Genomic DNA, 13,458 nt, shown 5'->3' on the forward strand with positions numbered 1-13,458 from the left:
AAACATTTAAGAATATCTAGGTATTGGTATTGCAAGCAGTCGATATTGATATAGTCCTGTTTCTCAGTATGGCTGCTGGTTCCGCAGCTGTTGCAGTTTTTCGGTAGCTTGCTTAATTATGGAATCTAGAGGTTAATTAGCCCTAAATGAAAGATCTTCAATATTGGTGATCATGTCATTTTGTCATTATAAGAACATAAGAAATGGGAGCAGGAGTAGACCATCTGCCCCGTTGAGCCTGTTCGCCATTCAATAAGATTATGGTTGATCTGGCCATGGACTTATCTCCAACTACGTGCCTTTTTTCCATAACCTTTAATTCCCCTACTATGCAAAAATCTATCCAACCTTGTCTTAAATATATTTACTCCACTGCTTCATTGAGCAGAAAATTCCACAGATTCACCACTCTCTTGGAAGAAGCAGTTCCTCCCCATCTCCGTCCTATATCTACTCCCCCGAATCTTGAGGCCATGTCCCCTAGCTCTAGTCTCACCTACCAGTGGAAACAACTTTCCTGCCTCTATCTTATCTATCCCTTTCATAATTTTATATGTTTCTATAAAGATCTCCTCTCATTCTTCTGAATTCCAGTGACTGCAGTCCCAAACGACTCAATCTCTCCTCATAGTCTAACCTCCTCATCTCTGGAATCAACCTAATGAACCTCCTCTGCACCACCTCCAAAGTCAGTATATCCTTCCTCAAGTAAGGAGACCAGAACTGCACACAGTACTCCAGGTGCAGCCTCACCAGTACTCTGTACAGTTGCATCATAACTTCCCTGCTCTTAAGTTCAATCCCTCTACCAATGAAATCCAACATTCCATCTGCCTTCTTGATGGCCTGGTGCACTTGCAAACCAACGTTTTGTGATTCGTGCACAAGCACTCCCAAGTCCCTCTGCACGGCAGCATGCTGCAATTTTTTTTCCCATTTAAGTAATAATCTGCTCTTTCATTTTTCCTTCCGAAGTGGATGACCTTGCACTTACCAACATTGTACATCATAGAATGTGATTCTGCAGTAAGAAAATAAATAATAAATAATTGGTGTCTTAATATTTCCTTATCACTGCAGAATATTGATGATACAACAAAATATATCAAGATGATGTCCTCTAGCCGCAGCTACTCGAGGATTTAGCAACACACATCAAAGTTGCTGGTGAACGCAGCAGGCCAAGCAGCATCTGATGAATTTGAATTACCAGCATCTGCAGAATTCCTGTTGTTTGCGAGGATTTAGCAGGTGTTTTACTTGCATCACAAGTCAGAGCTAGGCCTGCATATAATTCCAACTGAGAAAAATGTGATCCAGATTCTCCTATAATACAACTTTGATGCAGAAATCTTGTAGGAGTTGCTCATAACAGGGAGATGTTAGTCAAATTTCACAATTGATGTAATTTGTCCAGGAACTTGAGTCAAATACAAGAAGGCTGCGAGTGGAACAGCTAAGGATTTTCAGAGAGAAATCATTTTACTACTCGGGGTAAAGAGAGGCAAGACTGCGCAGGCGCGTGACATCAGTCATTAGAGCAGGAAAAGTTTAAAAAGAAGACCGCCATATCCAGCAGGCAGCAGAGTGATGGGGCTGTGGCTCAACGGGCTTAGATGGTAACAGGACAAGGTGAGGCAGGTTTACCTGTGTTAGTTGCAGAAAAGAAGTGTGTGTGAGGCCAGTGTTCTGTGCTTGGTGTCAGATGTGGGAAGTCCTGGAGTCTCCCAGCCTCCCGGACGGCCATATCTGCACCCGGTGTGTCGAGCTGCAGCTCCTAAAGGACCATGTTAGGGAACTGGAGTTGCAGCTCGATGACCTTAGTCTGGTCAGGGAGAGCGAGAAGGTGATAGAAAGGAGTTATAGGCAGGTGGTCTCACCGGGGCCACGGGAGACAGACAAGTGGGTAACAATCAGGAGAGGGAAGGGGAAGAGTCAGGTACTAGAGAGTGCCCCTGTGGCTGTCCCCCTGACCAATAAGTACTCCTGTTTGAGTACTGTTGGGGGGGACAGCCTACCTGGGGAAGCAACAGTGGCCGTGCCTCTGGTACGGAGTCTGGCCCTGTGGCTCAGAAGGGTAGGGAAAGGAAGAGGAAGGCGGTAGTGATAGGGGACTCTATAGTTAGGGGGTCAGACAGGCGATTCTGTGGACGCAGGAAAGAAACTCAGATGGTAGTTTGCCTTCCAGGTGCCAGGGTCCGGGATGTTTCAGATCGTGTCCATGATATCCTGCAGTGGGATGGAGAACAGTCAGAGGTCGTGGTACATATTAGTACCAATGACATAGGTAGGAAAAGGGAAGAGGTCCTGAAAACAGACTACAGGGAGTTAGGAAGGAAGTTGAGAAGCAGGACTGCAAAGTGTAATCGCAGGATTACTGCCTGTGCCACGTGACAGTGAGTATAGGAATAAAATGAGGTGGAGGATAAATGCGTGGCTGAGGATTGGAGCAGGGGGCAGGAATTCAGATTTCTGGATCATTGGGACCTCTTTTGGGGCAGGTGTGACTTGTATAAAAAGGACGGGTTGCACTTGAATCCCAGGGGGACCAATATCCTGGCAGGGAGGTTTGCTGAGGCTACTGGGGAGAGTTTAAACTAGAATTGTTGTGGGGTGGGAACTGAACTGAAGAGGCAGTTGGCTCACAAATAGAGAAAGCTTGGAGACAGTGTGTGAGGGAGGATAGGGAGGTGATAGAGAAGGGACGCGCTCAGACTGATGGTTTGAGATGTGTCTATTTTAATGTAAGGAGTATTGTGAGCAAAGCGGGTGAGCTTAGAGCGTGGATCAGTACTTGAAGCTATGATGTGGTGGCCATTACAGAGACTTGGATGGCTCAGGGACAGGAATGGTTACTTCAAGTGCCGAGTTTTAGATGTTTCAGAAAGGACAGGGAGGGAGGTAAAAGAGGTGGGGTCATGGCACTGCTGATCAGAGATAGTGTCACGCTGCAGGAAAGGAGGAAGTCATGGAGGGATTGTCTACTGAGTCTCTGTGAGTGTAAGTTAGAAACAGGAAGGGGTCAATAACTCTACTGGGTGTTTTTAATAGACCACCCAATAGTAACAGGGACATTGAGGAGCAGATAGGGCGACAGATTCTGGAAAGGTGTAATAATAAAGTGTAAGGTTGTTGTGGTGGGAGATTTTAATTTCCCAAATATTGGCATCTCCCTAGAGTGAGAGGTTTAGATGAGGTGGAGTTTGTTAAGTGTGTTCAGGAAGGTTTCCTGACACTATGTACAAAGTAGATAAGCCTACAAGAGGACAGGCTGTACTTGATCTGGAATTGAGAAATGAACCTAGTCAGGTGTCAGGTCTCTCAGTGGGAGAGCATTTTGGAGATACTGATCACAATTCTACCTCCTTTACCATAGCATTGGAGAGGGATAGGAACAGACAAGTTAGGAAAGCATTTAACTGCAGTAAAGGGAAATATGAAACTATCAGGCAAGAACTTGGAAGTATAAAATGGGAACACATATTCTCAGGGAAATGTACGGCAGAAATGTGGCAAATGTTCAAGGGATATTTGTGTGGTGTGTGCATAGGTACGTTCCAATGAGACAGGAAAAGGATGGTAGGGCACAGGAACCGTGGTGTACAAAGGCTGTTGAAAATCTAGTCAAGAAGATAAGAAAAGCTTACGAAAGGTTCAAAAAAACTAGGTAATGATACAGATCTAGAAGATTATAAGCCTAGTAGGAAGGAGCTTACAAATGAAATTAGGAGAGCCAAAAGGGGTCATGAGAAGGCCTTGGTGAGCAGGATTGAGGAAAACCCCAAGGCATTCTACAAGTATGTGAAGAGCAAGAAGATAAGACGTGAGAGAAAAGGACCAAACAAATGTGACAGTGGAAAAGTGTGTGTGGAATCAGAGGAGATAACAGAGATACTTAATGAATACTTAAGTATTCACCGTGGAAAAGGATTTTGGTGATTGTAGTGATGACTTGCAGTGGACTGAAAAGCTTGAGCATGTAGATATTAAGAAAGAGGATGTGCTGGAGCTTTTGGAAAGCATCAAGTTGGATAAGTCACCGGGACCAGCTGAGATCTATCCCAGGCTACTGTGGGAGGCAAGGGAGGAGATTGCTGAGCCTCTGGCAACGATCTTTGCATCATCAACGGGAACGGGAGAGGTTCCGGAGGATTGGAGGGTTGCGGATGTTGTTCCCTTATTCAAAAAAGAGAGTAGAGACAGCCCAGGAAATTATAGACCAATGAATCTTACTTCAGTGGTTGGTAAGTTGATGGAGAAAATCCTGAGAGGCAAGATTTATGAACATTTGGAGAGGTTTAATATGATTAGCATGGCTATGTCAGGGACAGATCATGCTTTACGAGCCTGATTGAATTTTTTGAGGATGTGACTAAACACATTGATGAAGGAAGAGTAGTAGATGTAGTGTATATGGATTTCAGCAAGGCATTTGATAAGGTACCCCATGCAAGGCTTATTGAGAAAGTAAGGAGGCATGGGATCCAAGGGGACATTGCTTTGTGGATCCAGAACTGGCTTGCCCACAGAAGGCAAAGAGTGTTGTAGACGGCTCATATTCTGCATGGAGTTCGGTCACCAGTGGTGTGCCTCAGGGATCTGTTCTGGGACCCTTACCCATCGTGATTTTTATAAATGACCTGGATGAGGAAGTGGAGGGATGGGTTTGTAAGTTTGCTGATGACACAAAGGTTGGGGGTGTTGTGAATAATGTGGAGGGCTGTCAGAGGTTACAGCGGGACATTGATAGGATGCAAAATTGGGCTGAGAAGTGGCAGATGGAGTTCAACCCAGGTAGGTGTGAAGTGGTTCATTTTGGTAGGTCCAATATGATGGCAGAATATAGCATTAATGGTAAGACTCTGTGGCAGTGTGGAGGATCAGAGGGATCTTGGGATCCAAGTCTATAGGATGTTCAAAGCAACTGCGCAGGTTGCCTCTGTGGTTAAGAAGGCATATGGTGTATTGGCCTTCATTAATCATGGAACTGAATTTCGGAGCCAAGAGGTAATGTTGCAGCTATATAGGACCCTGATCAGACCCCACTTGGAGTACTGTGCTCAGGTCTGGTCGCCTCACTGCAGGAAGGATGTGGAAACCATAGAAAGGATGCAGAGGAGATTTACAAGGATGTTGCCTGGATTGGGGAGCATGCCTTATGAAAACAGGTTTGTGAACTCGGCCTTTTTTTCTTGGAGCAATGGAGGATGAGAGGTGACCTGATAGAGCTGGAAAGATGATGAAAGGCCTTGATCGTATGGATAGTCAGAGGCTTTTTCCCAGGGCTGAAATGGCTGCCACAAGAGGGCACAGGTTTAAGGTGCTTGGGAGTAGGTACAGAGGAGATGCCGGGGGTAAGTTTTTTATGCAGAGTGGTGAGTGCGTGGAATGGGTTGCCGGCAACGGTGGTGGAGGCAGATATGATAGGGTCTTTTAAGAAACTTTTGGATAGGTACTTGGAGCTCAGAAAAATAGAGGGCTATGGGTAACCCTAGTGATTTCTAAGGTTAGGACATATTCGGCACAGCTTTGTGGGCCGAAGGGCTTGTATTGTGCTGTAGGTTTTTCTATGTTTCTATGAACTCAGCATGTCAGGCAGCATCTAGGAAAAGAAATACACATTTGACGTTTCAGGCTGAGACCTTTCTTCAGGACTGGAAAGGAAGGGGGAAGAAGCCAGAATAGGCACGTGAGGAGAAGAAAAAGGATAAGTGGGGAGCCAGAACATGGAATGGAAAAGGATAGAAGGGGTAGAGGGAGAAATTACCCAAAGTTAGAGAAACCAGTGTTCATCCTGTCAGCTTAGCGGCTACCAGACGGATATGAGGTGTTGCTCTTCCAACCTGAGAGTGGCCTTATCATGGCAGTCAAGAAGGCCACATTCTGATATGTCAGAATGGGAATGGGGATTGGAATTAATATGGGAAATCCTGCTTGTTGAGTACAGAGCAATTTGCTCCAGGTTAAGTTGATCTTCAGAGCTGAAGCTCTGATCTCCGGTTGGCATAGAGCAGATGTTGCTTTAATTTCACATTTTTTGGAGTGTAGGATCCCTGATAAGACCAGGCGTTCACTGTTCATCTTTAGTTAGACTTAAAAAGAATTAGCTTCCTGAACTAGAGCAACAAAGCCACCATACCGCTGAGCTTTTTCTTCCTTTGAGCTTGTTTTTGTATGTAGCTATGTCTAGTGGTATTTATCCATGGTTACCTGTCATGTTGCTCCTGATTTCACAGCCTCCAGCTGATGTACAGCAAATTCAGAAGAGACAGCATGCGGCTTTGTTAGAATAAATGGTTCCCTGCAGTGCACAGCAGTGCTTGGCTGATGAGAAAGAAACCACAAGTGAGACCGCAGTCATAGTATGTTGTATTAACAGCACAGATATGGGACATTAACTACTATGCTGATAATTACAATCCACATGAGTTCTCACTAACTCCACTTCATCTAACCCCTGTCACCATATCCTCCTGTATCTTTTCCTGTCTTCTAGTAACTTGGCTGCTCTTTAAATAGACTGATGAAAATAAAAATTGAATGGTGAATGTTATTTTTTGTATGACATTAAAATAAACTTTAATTTGGATCCTGCAAATTTGTAGAATGTGAAAGAATGAACCATATCCTCCAAATAAAAGTGTGATGCTCAGTCCTCCACCCCTCTATCCCATGTCTAACCTGTCTTTATTATTTTTCCCTGTTGAATATGACTGATTTCCCACATCTAACAGCAAGCAAATATTTCTGAATTGTAGTTGTGCGCTGAATGCACAATAGTCATGTATATTTGGCAGTGTTTCACAAACACAAATGAAATGAAGCATCAGGTTGTGCTGAAACCCTTAATGAAAGTATAACTGTAAATTCAATTGTGACTGGAAAGCAAATTTTGAAAAATGACAGTAATCCAAAATCAACCCAAACCAAGAGGTATGTTTTGGTGTTACCGCAGTGAATTTTATTTAAGTTCAGATCCCGAAGTCCAATTATGTCCGTTGTTAATTTGGGCTGTGTTCAGTGTGACATACACATGAATATGGGCGGCCATATGTACATAGCAATATTGCTTTGATGTCACTTGCAGAAAATTTATTGTCACGATTAAGACTTGTTGCCCTCAGCAAAGCAAATCTGACTGGAGAAATATTTTGTTTAGTGATTTCCATTAAACGGTGGAAGATGTTTAATTCCATATACTTTTACTGTGATATAAAAAGATACTTTATATTTTTGTTTGATATTTTCTAGCTGGCTGCTGGTGACTAGTGGTGTTCCACAAGGGTTTGTGTTGCAACTGATCATTTTTACATTATATGTCAGTGATTTGAATGATGGAACTGATGGCTTTGTTGCAAAGTTTGCAGATGACACAAAGATAAGTGGAAGGGCAGGTATCTTTGAGGAAGTATAGAGGCTAGAAGAAGGACTTGGATTAGGAGAATGGGCACATTGGTGGAAGAAATCAAAGGGTTGACTATTTTCTGAATGGAGAGAAAATACAAACTGGAGCACTCAGGGACTTGGGAGTTCTTGTGCATTCTTAAAGGTTAGCTTACAGGTTGAGTGTGTGAGGAAGGCAAATGCGGTGGTAGCATTCATTTCAAGCGGACTGAAATATTGGATGTAACGTTGAGACTTTATAAAGCACTGGAGAGGCCTCACTAAGAGTATTGCGAGCAATTTTAGATCCCTTATCTTAGAAAGGATGTGCTGAAACTGGAGAGGATTCCAAGGAGGTTCACGAAAATGATTCTAGGATTGAATGACTTGTCATATGAGGGGCATTTGATGGCTCTGGGCCTGTATTCACTGGAATTCAGAAGAATGAGGGGTGACCTCACTGAAACCTATTGAATGGTGAAAGGCCTTTTTATAGAGTGCATGTGGAGAGGATGTTTTCAATGGTGGGTGAGTCTTAAGACCAGAGAACACAGTCTCAAAATAGAGGGGCGTTCTTTTAGAGCAGAGATGAGGAATTTATTTAACCAGAGAGTGGTGAATCTGTGGAATTTGTTGCCACAGGCTGCTATGGAGACCAAGCCTTTATTTGGTTGATGGATTCTTGATTGGTCAGGGCGTGAAGGGATATGGAGAGAAGGCAGGAGATTGGTGCCGAGATGAAAATTGGATCAATCATGATGAAATGGCTGAGTAAACTTGATGGGGCAAATGGCCTAATTCTGCTCCTATATCTTAAGATCTTATGGTCTTATTTTATTTGGACTTCTGTCAAACTATTATTTTGCCCCAAATTTAAGTAAAGTTACCTTGTATAAATACTGAAATGGGTCTAATTTGGATAAGTGAACTCAAGTTTTGGGCCAGTGATGTTAAGGAAAGTGGTAAACATAGTCAATCTCTCCTAGAAAATCTTTTTTTGCTCTGCAGGATTGGAAAGATTTGAAGCACCTACTGACTGCAATTAGAATAAGTATTTTAGTGGAGAACGAAACAGTTATTTCAGGTCAGTGCCTTCTCATCAGAATAGGCAGTCATGAAATACACATTCTTTTAGTTGTAGGGAAGGGTGGACAGAAAAATTGGAGTATCTGAAACATCTTGGACCTAGAGAAACACACTGATACAGACAGTTCTGGTTACAAAACTACAAATCTGCACAATATGATGCAAATATAGCCTTACAATTAAATGTATGTAGGTTACAACAGTATCCATCAAAACTTGCATTAAGTCTGCGTACCCTTTTTTTAAGAAACCTGGTGTACTGAATCATTCATTGTTAATAATAAGGTTAAGTGAGGTGACGGTCTTTCTGTTGATTGTCATTTGGTATTGTGAATGCAGAGCAACACATCATTAACTTAAAACTCCACAGAATGCTTCAGCCCAAGAATGAGGCAGCACCCCACATACTACACTACCTTGATTGACATTATTTAAAAGCTTCCAGGCTCCAGTGCTGCTTAAGTGAGTGCTAACAACAGGAATTCTGCAGATGCTGGAAATTCAAGCAACACACATCAAAGTTGCTGGTAAACGCAGCAGGCCAGGCAGCATCTGTAGGAAGAGGTGCAGTCGACATTTCAGGCCGAGACCCTTCGTCAGGACTAACTGAAGGAAGAGTGAGTAAGGGATTTGAAAGTTGGAGGGGGAGGGGGAGATCCAAAATGATAGGAGAAGACAGGAGGGGGAGGGATGGAGCCAAGAGCTGGACAGGTGATAGGCAAAAGGGGATACCAGAGGATCATGGGACAGAAGGTCCGGGAAGAAAGACAAGGGGGGAGGGGGGACCCAGAGGATGGGCAAGAGGTATATTCAGAGGGACAGAGGGAGAAAAAGGAGAGTGAGAGAAAGAATGTGTGCATAAAAATAAGTAACAGATGGGGTACGAGGGGGAGGTGGGGCCTTAGCGGAAGTTAGAGAAGTCGATGTTCATGCCATCAGGTTGGAGGCTACCCAGACGGAATATAAGGTGTTGTTCCTCCAACCTGAGTGTGGCTTCATCTTTACAGTAGAGGAGGCCGTGGATAGACATGTCAGAATGGGAATGGGATGTGGAATTAAAATGTGTGGCCACTGGGAGATCCTGCTTTCTCTGGCGGACAGAGCGTAGATGTTCAGCAAAGCGGTCTCCCAGTCTGCCCCATTCAGGGCCCCAAACAGTCCTTCCAGGTGAGGCAACACTTCACCTGTGAGTCGACTGGGGTGATATACTGCGTCCGCTGCTCCCGATGTGGCCTTTTATATATTGGCGAGACCCGACGCAGACTGGGAGACTGCTTTGCTGAACATCTACGCTCTGTCTGCCAGAGAAAGCAGGATCTCCCAGTGGCCACACATTTTAATTCCACATCCCATTCCCATTCCCATTCTGACATGTCTATCCACGGCCTCCTCTACTGTAAAGATGAAGCCACACTCAGGTTGGAGGAACAACACCTTATATTCCGTCTGGGTAGCCTCCAACCTGATGGCATGAACATCGACTTCTCTAACTTCCGCTAAGGCCCCACCTCCTCCTCGTACCCCATCTGTTACATATTTTTATGCACACATTCTTTCTCTCACTCTCCTTTTTCTCCCTCTGTCCCTCTGAATATACCTCTTTCCCATCCTCTGGGTCCCCCCCCCCCCCACTCCTTGTCTTTCATCCCGGACCTCCTGTCCCATGATCCTCTCGTATCCCCTTTTGCCTATCACCTGTCCAGCTCTTGGCTCCATCCCTCCCCCTCCTGTCTTCTCCTATCATTTTGAATCTCCCCCTCCCCCTCCAACTTTCAAATCCCTTACTCACTCTTCCTTCAGTTAGTCCTGACGAAGGGTCTCGGCCTGAAACATCGACTGCACCTCTTCCTACAGATGCTGCCTGGCCTGCTGCGTTTACCAGCAACTTTGATGTGTGTTGAGTGAGTGCTAATTGGGTCCCACCTTTGAGCTGTCAGTCAGTGAAGTGACAAGGATTTCAGATTACCATGGAAACAGCAGAGCAACAAAACAGGGTGATGTAAAGACAATCATAAAAATTATAGGCTATCCATAAGAGTTGACTAATATGGCTTGAGTATAACCATTCATCCTGTTGTTCAGAATACAATTAAAATGCATTGTTTGAGATCACTCGATGTCTTGAGTATTTAAGCCATTGACCAGAGAGACCAGAGAGCTTTATTTTAATTTCTGAATAACATCAGCCTAATATCCAGACTCTAGAATGGCTTTTAATGACTACAGAATGTCTTGGCACTTTGAACTCATGGCCTTCTGACAGCTTCATTATCCCTGTAGCCTATAAAGTCAATGAGAAGCAATTGCATGAATCTAGGCCTGCAAGTAAACCAGCTAATCTGACCCAGTCTATATTAATGTTAGGTCTGTAGAAAAATAAATTAACTTCTTTTTGGAGTGGACATGATACCATTGAGAATTCCTTTCTTTATTATAGTCAGCAAAGGTAATCTGCTGACCTTGCAGGAGCTGTCTTGAATGGGACGACAGAAGCAGACTAACATCAGTGTATCAGAAACAGGTTTATTATCACTGGCATATGTCATGCAATTTGTTGTTTTGTGGCAGCAGTACATTGCCAAACTGTATCAGTCTGTGCCATGCCTTTGGATTCATCAGATGCATGGAGCGGGGGAGCTTGCTACATGGGCAACAGATTGCCCTCCATATTTTACTTCCCTGGCTTGCATACCTAGACAGCAGCATGTTCAAGCCTGACCAACGGAGGCCTCAGACAGAGATATTGCAATACACAATCATAGACATACACTAAATTACAATAAGAAATGTATATAAAAATTAAATTAAGTAGTGCAAAAAGAGAGCGCAAAAAAAAGTGAGGTAGTGTACATGGGTTCATTGTCCATTCAGAAGTAAGACCATAAGACATTGGAGTAGGTCATTCAGCCCATCAAGTCTGCTCCGCCATTCCATAATGGTTGATCTCGGATCCCCCTCAACTCCATACGCCTGCCTTCTCACCATAACCATTGATGTCCCAACCAATCAGGAAACTATCGATTTTGGCTTTAAATATACCCATGGTCCTGGCCTCCACAGTTGTTTGTGGCAGAGTATTCCATAGATTCACTACTCTCTGCCTAAAAATATTCCTCCTTACCTCTGTTTTAAAGGATCGCCCCCTCACTAGCTGTGCCCTCTAGTTCTGGACAACCCCACCACAGAAAACATTCTCTCCACATGCATTTTATCTAGTCCAATCAACATTCGGTCGGTTTCAATGAGATCACCTGTATTCTTTTAAATTCCAATCAGTACAGGCCCAAAGCTGCCAAATACTCCTCATACATTAACCTCTTCATTCCTCATGAACCTCTTCTGGACTCTCTCCAATGACAACTTATCCTTTCTGAGATATGGAACCCAAAACTGTTAACGGTACTCCAAGTGGGGCCTGACTAGTGTCTTAAAAAGCCTCGGTATTATCTCCCTGTTTTGATATTATATTCCCCTTGAAATAAATGCCAACATTGCATTTGCCTTCTTTACCACGGACTCAGCCAGTAAATTAACCTTCTGGGAGTCTTGCACAAGGACTCCCAAGTCTCTCTGCACCTCTGATGTTAGAATTTTCTCCCCATTTAGATAATAGTCTGCACCTTTGTTTCTTTTCCCAAAATACATTATCGTACATTTCCCAACACTGTCTTCCATCTGCCACTTTTTTGCCCATTCTTCCAATTTGTCTAAGTCCTTCTGCAAGTGCATTGCTTCTTCAGCACTCTCTACCCCTCCACCTATTTTCACATCATCTGTAAACTTTGCCACAAAGTTATCAATTCCATTATCTAAATCATTGACAAACAATGTGAAAAGTAGTGGACTCAATACTGCCCACTGAGGAACACCACTAGTCACTAGCAGCCAACCAGAAAAGGCCCCCTTTATTCCCAATTGCTGCCTCCTGCCTGTCAGCCATTCTGCTAGCCATGCCAGTATCTTTCCTGTAACGCCATTCGATTTTAGCTTGTTAAGCTGCTTCATGTGTGGCCCCTTATCAAGTGCTTTCTGGAAATCCAAGTAAGTTACATCCACTGCCTCTCCTTTGTCCACCCTACTTGTTCCTTCCTCAAAGAACTCTTAACAGATTTGTCAGACAAGATTTCCCATTACAGAAACCATGCTGACTTTGACTTATTTTATTGTTAGTTTCCAAGTATCCTGAAACCTCATCCTTAATAATAGACTCCAACACTTTCCCAACCACTGAGGTTAGGCTAGCTGGCATATAATTTACTTTCTTTTGTCTTCCTCTCTCCTTAAAGAATGGAGTAACATTTGCAATCTTCCAATCCTCCAGGCCCATGCCAGAATCAAATGATTCTTTAAAGATCATAATCAATGCATCTACTATCTCTTCAGCAACTTCTTTCAGAACTCTGGGATGTAGTCCATCTGGTCCAAGTGACTTATCTACCTTAAGAGCTTTCAGTTTGTCTAGCACTTTTTCCTTTGTAATAGCAATGGCATTCTCTCCTGTCCCTCAGACTCACGGACCTCTGGCACACTGCTAGTGTCTTCCATAGTGAAGACTGATGCAAAGAACCCATTAGGTTCACCTGCCATTTCTTTGACCCCCATTACTACCTCAGCAGCATCATTTTCCAGTGGTCCAATATCAACTCCCTTTACTCTTTATATAACTGAAAAAAAATTAGTATCTTGCTTTATATTATTGGCTTGTTTGCCCTCATATTTCATCTTTTCCCTTATAGCTCTTTTAGTTGCCTTTTATGGGATTTTTAAAACTTCCCATTCATCCACTTCCTACTCACTTTTGCAACATTATATGCCCTTTCCTTGGTTTTAATGCAGGCCTTAACTTCCCTTGTCAGCCACAGTTGCCTACCTCTGCCATTTGAAAAGAACTTCTTCTGTAGGACATGTCTATCCTACGCCTTGTGAACTATTCCCAGAAACTTCAGCCACCTCATCTCTTCCGTCATCCCCACCATTATCATCCTTTGA

General features: G+C 43.6%; 1 protein-coding gene and 1 long non-coding RNA gene across 3 annotated transcripts in view; one reads left to right on the plus strand and one right to left on the minus strand.

Annotated features, from left to right (window-relative positions):
* The window catches only part of pemt (phosphatidylethanolamine N-methyltransferase), a 123,061-nt gene that overhangs the window by 77,788 nt on the left and 31,815 nt on the right, over positions 1-13,458 (plus strand). The window lies entirely within an intron of this gene.
* Positions 1-13,458, minus strand: part of LOC140202970 (uncharacterized) — a 34,866-nt gene that overhangs the window by 12,108 nt on the left and 9,300 nt on the right. Inside the window, exon 2 of the long non-coding RNA XR_011887245.1 lies at positions 6,211-6,324. This is a non-coding gene — a long non-coding RNA (uncharacterized lncRNA). The remainder of the gene's footprint in view (positions 1-6,210; positions 6,325-13,458) is intronic.

This window comes from Mobula birostris, chromosome 9, assembly GCF_030028105.1.
Source record: "Mobula birostris isolate sMobBir1 chromosome 9, sMobBir1.hap1, whole genome shotgun sequence".
NCBI lineage: Eukaryota > Metazoa > Chordata > Chondrichthyes > Myliobatiformes > Myliobatidae > Mobula > Mobula birostris.